Genomic DNA, 8,444 nt, shown 5'->3' with positions numbered 1-8,444 from the left:
TAAGGGCGTTAGGGCTGTTGGGATGGTTACCCACAAGCCAGTCCTTTTCATCACCAAACGTGGTCCAGGGAAGCACAGAATGCTTGATAAGGCTGCATGTTGATGAATGTATTGAGAATTCACATTTCATACATGAGAGGTAATAATCTAAATCAGCATTGTATATTATTTTGTCAGCTACTTTGTTATATGTGTCAACTTAAAATGTACCTACTTTTTAATCCAGAAATTCCAGTTCTTAGCACTGTCCTAGATTTATACTCTGAGGTTTGTTTATGAACACACACTTGAATAAGAATTTTCACTTAGGCAAGGTGTGAAATAAAATAATAGTAATAAAAAAAACCTAACTGGCCATCAATAAGTAGTTAAATGAGTTGGGATCTGTCCATACTATAGAGTATTCTACATTGTGAAAAAGATTTAGATTGATAGGTATTCAAGGTTTAAGCAAGAGATAGCAAGATCCACACTCATGTATTTGAGAACACTTTTTATAAAACAATGTAATCATATAAAATATCACTTAGTTTATATATTTAAAAATACATGCTAAATTGATAACAATAATAGCTTCTTTTGGAGGAGACTGATAGTGAAGAGAGGAACAAAAGGAATTCTTACTTAATCTATACTATTTTAAAAAAATAAGAATAAGGCATTCCACAATTTCCTTCATTATAAAAATATATAGCATTATGTATATATACATATATTTAAGTTTATACTGAAAACCTGTTCAAACTTTAGAACAATTAGAAGCAAACTAGGTACTAAGAACAAAGCCCTATAATTGAGAATAAGCCCAGAAGGAATAGTTTTGTATATCAGGAATCTGTACGGTTCTTGGGGAATGCTGACTGAGGAATAAAACTAATTCCTCCTACTAAGACCTCATTGGAAAAACCTATTGTACATGGGCATTGAGATGGTGAAGTGGAAAGCAGAGAGCATAATTTGCTAATGCTAAATATCCTTAGTCAGCTTGAGAATTTGAATGTGAGGTTCCAGAAGCTGTGCTGAGTCGAAGTCATTGCACATGGAGTGTTCATAGGGAAACATGGAAGGGGCAGATTCTGAAAGGCATGTTTTCTTCGTAGGGGCCTGGATTTACAAATTCTCTCCCCCTCACAAGACAAGCTGTCTCCCTGCTTGAATTCTAATTGCACTTTTCCCTTCTTGTTGTTTGTCTCATACCACACATCACAATTGTAATCAAGTAATTATCTTTATACTGCTTTGTACTGTTTTATTTTTCTCTGTCCAGTACATTTTAAGTTCAGTAAGGTAGGACGATGTCTTTTTGTTCACTTGGAATGTACTAGCTATTCAATAAATGCTTGGTGATGAACAAATTAATTATTTAATGAATTAATACAAGTCTATAAATATTTCCTTGACCCTTATGTTTTTCTGTGTGCATGAACCCCATTTGATGACACTGTATCCCTATTACTCTTTTTCTCCCCTCTGTTTCTGTATTGACTACTATTTTTCTCCCTCTCTTACTTTTTCAGGTTCTCTTTCTAAAGTCAAAAGATATGCGCCTGGCAGACACTAAGTCCTTTAACTTCTCAGTAAAACATTAATGGTCTCAATGCAAAATTCATCCTCAGTCACAACACATGCACTTAAGTTAAACATTCCCAGTAACATTTGGGAAACTCTAGGCAAGATGCACGTGTGTTTTAATCTTAATCATATATGTAAAAACTATGGTAATATTTTAGATGTGGTATGTGAGATATGAATGATTACATTTGGAAACCATAAGAGACTCTTAATCTCAGAAAACAAACTGAGGGTTGCTGGAGTGGAGGGGGTGGGAGAAATGGGGTGGCGGGGTGCTGGACATTTGGGAGGGTAGGTACTATGGTGAGCACTGTGAATCGTGTAAGACTGATGAATCACAGACCTGTACCCCTGAAACAAATAATACATTATATGTTAATTTAAAAAAAAGAAAGTTTGAAAATAGGGAGGGGATTGTGAGGGTGTTGTCAAAGTGATAAATGTTGCAATATGTTTTACGAATCTACACAACTCTTTAAGGTAGATTGTTCACATTATACAAGGGATGATAGGTTATGAGAAGAGATTTGAATTCACCTACATATATGTATGATTTAAAATTCTTCATCCTTAAATGCCTTGGTAATCTGCCTCAAAATGCAGTGAAGACTAGTTCAGACTGAAGATTTGAGTATGGGTTTCTTTTTTCTTACAGGTTTTATAAAAATATTTTTACAAGCTTTCATACATATAGTTTCTTTCTTTTTCTCATGAGAATATCTTCATGCAGCTCATAATTCTATTCTTTTTTTTTTTTCCCCTTGTAAGCATATCCACTCTGCTTAGTCATTATTCTCCCTCTTCCATCTCTACTCACACCAGAGGGTCACCCCCTGGGGGAGGTTACCTGATGACCACTAACACTGTGGCTTTTTTCTCTCTTCCTCGGGCACACTGGAATCCAGGTTAGCATCTCATGGTGTGTTTATGTTACTCCCTGCCCAGAATAGGGAGCTTCAGAGAAGACTAGGAGTAAAAACTCTTTCTGTCTTCCATAAAACTGTGTCCCTTCCATAACCTACAACCTTCCTGTATCGCCTTCTACACTGAAGATGTTCTGATTAGTGGCTTATAACTCAAGAATAACTGTATGCCTCTTATTAGTCTCAAATATCCATTTATACACCTGTCTTACTCCAATAAATTTACAAAGTTCTCACCTGAGCCATTTGTCTAGGTATTGGAAGAGAGCACTCCAAATCTACAGACTCTTCTGCCTGATGTACACCATAAATCTCTTCACCTCACTTATACTGAACATGCCTTGTCTAAATTCAAGTTCATGATCCTGAATATTTTGCCACTCCCTGAGATCAAGATATTTTCCCAATCTATTTACTGTGTCAGATAACTTCTTCTTTAGCATACCAAGAGCTGTACCAAATACATTTCTTCTAGATGTTCTCTAGGTACTCTGCCTACATGGGTTTAGCTATTCTGATGGTCATTTCAGCAGATCACTTTTTGGCATTCTGTAATCCACTTTTGTGCCCAAACATTTGAACACTTCCCTGCGTTATTGAATAGGATATTGCCTTGGAGTCTTGGGTATCTGGTATTCACATTCCTAGTTTTTTTTATGGAAGGTACCCACAGGTACTTCTCCACTGGCATTTGTCATCTATTATCTGTTACCACCTCTATCCACGTGCTGGATTCATTGCTTATTGTGATCTGTACCTACTGATTTTTTGTAAGATTCTAGACATTGTTTCTGTGGTAAAATGGCAGAAGGCCCTGATATCTGCATGTTCTTGTACTTAGTGTTGATAATCATTTTCTTCCAGTTGCACCACTTTGGACAGCTTGAACAGTGTCTGTACTTCTATAGGCTGCTATTGTCAATGCCTTCTCTCTCTTCTTCAATCCACCCCAATACCTACAGCATCAGATTCAAGAGAGGTGCACTAACATTTTGATTGTTAGTGTGAAAAAAAGTTAGGGCATATTAGACTAAAGAGGACCTTCGTGTTACAGAGTCTTGGATCATTCTGGACTATAGTGACGCCACTTTGGGGTATTCAGACTTGTGTATGACTTTGTGTTACCACTACTGATTTTAAGCTATAGTGGATGGAGGAGGGTAAGAGAAAAGAGTCTTCCTTCACATGAAAAAATAAGGCCTTAAAGCAAAAGAAAAAGTGAAGTGGAATAGAAACTTGAACCGAGGCTTTCCTGGGTGGAGAGAACAACAGTATCCTTAACATTAAATATCTCAGAAACAAATCAAGTATCCCTGGAGAAGGAATGGCATGGTCCCATGAAGTTCTATGACATAGATTTATTTAATGAGATTTCCTGGGTCAATGTATGCACATAGCTAATATTCTGAGGCCACTCCCTTTTTCCTTTAAATACACTACCCCACCTCACAAATTAGGTGAATCCAAAATATGAATATAGATTAATGGCCAACAAAAAAATTTTGGATAATTTTTTTACTGCAAGCTTTATCTGGATTTTTTTCTTATTTTTTCTTATTTTTTTTTTATTATTATATTTTTCTTATTATAACTCATCTACTGATTTAAATAAAGTCCAGGTCTCTTCATGATTCTAATCTGAATGTGATAAATTAATATAAAATAATATAATATTACTTTAAGCTTTCTATATTCCTGGAATGGCTTTAGATCCCTTACATATTTGTACTGAACTTTTATTTTTAAAAAATTATCACTCATCTTGGAAGTTGAGGATTAGGGAAAATTAGTTTCTAACTGTGAAAGATTTTTTTAATATAATATTAAAATTTTCTCTTGGAAAATAAAAGATAAAGTGTCATACTAAATATATTTAGGTTATTAGAGAAAAAAAATTTCGTTTTTTGTAATGGTGTGCAAAACAAGAGAAATACCTTCTAACATTTTTCAAACTCATTATTAAAATTGGTTCAAATTTAACCATTAGAAAAAGCCTAGGATTTGCTTTTGTCTTTGAATCATGACTAGTTTCAGAAATGGTCATGAGTGAGGATGTGGAATTGAGCTTCTCTATTCATCATCCAAGAAGCCAGTGGGTATAAATAAGCATTGCATACCTGCTCTTTTTCTCACTCCAAGACATATATCTATAATATCACTTGGACTGAAAACCAGGGCATTTACTCTGTTACAAAGAGATAATTATCAGGATGCATTATATTATGTGTTTGCTAAGAATTGGGGGTGACTCCCCTTTAGGCTATGCCTAATGTATAATTTAATTTTTTAATAAATGGAAATTTATGTACACCAGGAGCCCTAGGCAACATTTAAATGTGTTTGTCCTGTTTCTTATTTCTCTACTTAATTTCCTAGGAAACAAAGTTGTAAAATTGTCTTATTTCTAGCCCTCTACTTACAGAAGTTGTGTTTTATCCCAGGGTGTCCAAGCAGACGTACACTCCACATTTTAGCAACAAACACAGTTTGGCCCATATCTGAACATCTCCTTCAAAGAAGATAGGAATGAGCTGTTCTAATCCTTTTTATAATTCTGCTGATGTAGAGATGATTGACAGTGCTCACATCTATGTGGCAACTTTATTATGTTTTATCGACTTAGGTTGAAAGGGCAAGTTTCCCTGCCTCTGAGAACAAACTTAAATTTGTGGGCATTTAAGCCATATTTTACATTGTAAGAAATACTCATGGAAAATGACTTGTCAAACTAAGTTTTAGGTGTTTTAAGAAACTGAGGGAATTTGTACTACTACAGAGTTCTGGTATATGGTAAGAAATCATAGTTCTTCATGTGCAGGAATAATCTACTCAACCTGAAATAAATACCACACAGCTAGAAATTAACATTGTGGGTTATTTTTGTTTGTTTTTGCTTTTGTTTTAGGATGGTTTGTTGGTTCATTTGCTTTGATCTATCACACATCAAGCCCATGAGGCCAACTTTATCAGGTCCAAAAGACCTGATTTCCTTTTTTAAGATAACAGGTATCTCATTGTTGTCCCATTGCTAACATTTTCATTTTTGTCAAAACAAAATTACAGAATGCTTTCAAAAAACAAAAGCAAGGAAAAATGAAAAGGATTTTCTCTAAAGAAGCTTATATCTTAAAGATAGATAGAAAGATAGGGGCGCCTGGGTGGCTCAGTCGGTTGAACAACTGCCTTCGGCTCAGGTCATGATCCTGGAGTCCCGGGATCAAGTCCCGCATCGGGCTCCCTGCTCGGTGGGGAGTCTGCTTCTCCCCCTGCCCCTCCCCCCTCTCATGTGCTCTCTCTCTCTCTCTCATTCTCTCTCTGTCAAATAATAAATAAAATCTTTAAAAAAAAAAGATAGAAAGATAGATAAATAGATGATAGATAATTCTGGCTAAAGTAAGTAAGAGAATACATGATTAAATGGATCACCTTAAAATGCACATAATTTACGTAAAATTAAATTCTATACATACGGCACGAATGCATTTGTCCTAGAGTAAAATGTGTGTAGTGTGTGTTTATATATGGAAAAATTTTATGTGAAATGTGAAGTTCCAAAAGTATACTATGTCTGATACCTCAACATTCAAACTCCCTCATTCTCTTATTCACACTAGATTTATTTGACTTTAGTAAAGCCACGTCTCACTCAGTCCCTGCATTTTCTCCAAGTCTGTCAGCTCACTGCTGACTTCATTCATATCTGAATCTAATCTATTCACATATCATTTAGTGCATTTGCACACCAATCACACAAAACTCTTTTCTCTCTAGTTAAACCAGCAGCACAAAAAGTACATTTTAAGAACTTTTAAAAGTCCTATAAAAATGGGTCATAGTGAATTTTCAAGCCAAGTCTTCTTTTTTTTTTTTTCCTTTTTGGTCAGAAAATTAGCCAATGAACCAGCCATCCACAAATAATCGAAACTCATTGATTGGTCCAGCAATTTTAAATCCTCTTTAACACTGATCTGGAAATGCTCGCACTCTGCCAGTACTCTCTAGTCATCTTGTGCTGGTGATCAATCTTTCTGATCAATCTCCTCCTCCCCTGCCCCCAACCCAAACTGAAAACTTTTCTCACAAGAGCTTAATCCCTTGGATTTCATCATCTCCTTTTATTAAACACCCTTAATATTTTATGGATACCATCAACTCTGTGCCCTGTTCCTTACTCGTTATCTGCATGTTTGTAAAAGTGACAGCCGATGACCATAAGTAGATTAATATATTATTTTTCCAAGATACAATTGTCCTATAATTGTTACAATCATAGCTAATCCTTATAATGCACTTTTTATAAGCCACTTTTGTACACAATTTACATATATTAATTATTTTATTCTTATAGTAGACGTTTACTATTATTATGCTCATCTCAAATAGGTACTGACTCTGCTGTTGCTTTTTTCCCTTAAGGGCCCCTGGACATTGAGAAGGAGTGATGAAATTTTCTGGGTACTTCTCAGGGAAACAAGTCCCTCTCCATCAGGAAAGATCATTATTAATAGAAATTTGGGGATAATCTGAGTTTGACTGATCCCTTCTGAGGATACCTGAGAAAGGAGACAGAAAGTGTGGGCATGCTGACAGTCACTGGTTGTTAAAGGTTCCCATTCAATATTCAGAACCACTCTGAGGTAGGTGTCAACACCTCTATCTTTAAAAATAAAGAAAGGAGCTTTACAAAGCTTAAGTAGGTAAAGTTGTCCTGCATATAGCATTCACCTCCACCTCTGTCCACTTCCAGGAATATAGTATTTACTGCACCATACTCTCCTTCCTTCCTTCCTTCCTTCCTGCTGACCTGTTGTGTTCCACTGTGTATTACAGTGGGCTTTGGATTAAACAATCCCCTTTTTTCCTCCCCAAACCTGTAATATTCTTGTCATATGAATCTGAAACTGAGGGGAATTATTGCCTTTTAATATAATTTTAAAAGAGACTTTGAAGGCTCTTGAAGGAGCCTTGCTTGGCTGGGGAGACTTTGAAGGTCAAGGAAAGAAAGGATGCAAAGAAGCAAAAGGGATAAAAACAGAGAGAGAGAGAGAGCAAGAGAGAGAGCGCACATGGAGAGCCAGAGAAGACTGCTGATAACAGGATAGGAAAGACCTTAGTTGCAAGTCTCCCTCGAGATTTGTTTCTTCCAATATCATCATCAGGGTGGTGTAAACTAGAAATAGGGAGCACTGGGATCAAGGGTGCAGTGAGGGCACACACAGGAGAAACAGCTGCTCAACCCAGAGGCACACCAACTTTGGTCCACTGAAAAAGTTAAGAAAGACACGTTGGGCTTTGGGAGGAGAGGGGAGAAGATAAGTTCCCCATAGCTAGTGGGGAATGTTAGTGTTCTCCAAGTCCCTCAGCAGTGGGAAGTTCTGACATGTGTGATCATGTCTTGAGGTCAATAACTTGTCCCTGAATGTCCCTACCTGAAGTTTTAGCTCAACCCACTGCAGTTTCTCCTAAGCTAACGCTTGCTGAGGTGACTGCATCAGACCATGGTAGGTGCATAGGGATGCTGTATTCGGGCAGGTGCTGGGCTTTGCTTTTATCATGTTTTCCTCTCATATTTTCATGAAAGTAAAATTTATGAAAACAAGCAATAACTTCATCCTAGCACATCCATAGTTTCATTCTCTCCATGTTTTCTCTCAGCCCTGGTCAGAGTGCAGTCCTAGGCACCCACTGCCATGGTCACTGGTTCCTGCATCACATCCCTTACCTCTCCGTTTAGCTAGGGAAAATTCAAATTCCTAAGGTCTCAGCTGAAACCTCACTTCTCAAGGAAAGCGATCCCTGATTTTTAAGAATAAATTAGGTTTTTCCTTCTAGGTCCCTCCCATTATATCCTGAACATTTTTTTTCTTTCTTTTTTTCCTTCCTTCCTCCCTCCCTTCCTTCCTTCCTTCCTTCCTTCCTTCCTTCCTTCCTTCCTTCCTTCCTTCCTTC

This window comes from Mirounga leonina, unplaced genomic scaffold, assembly GCF_011800145.1.
Source record: "Mirounga leonina isolate KUSES-001 unplaced genomic scaffold, KU_Mleo_1.0 Mir_92, whole genome shotgun sequence".
NCBI lineage: Eukaryota > Metazoa > Chordata > Mammalia > Carnivora > Phocidae > Mirounga > Mirounga leonina.
The sequence above is the reverse complement of the archived record's forward strand: the minus strand, read 5'-3'. Positions refer to the sequence as shown.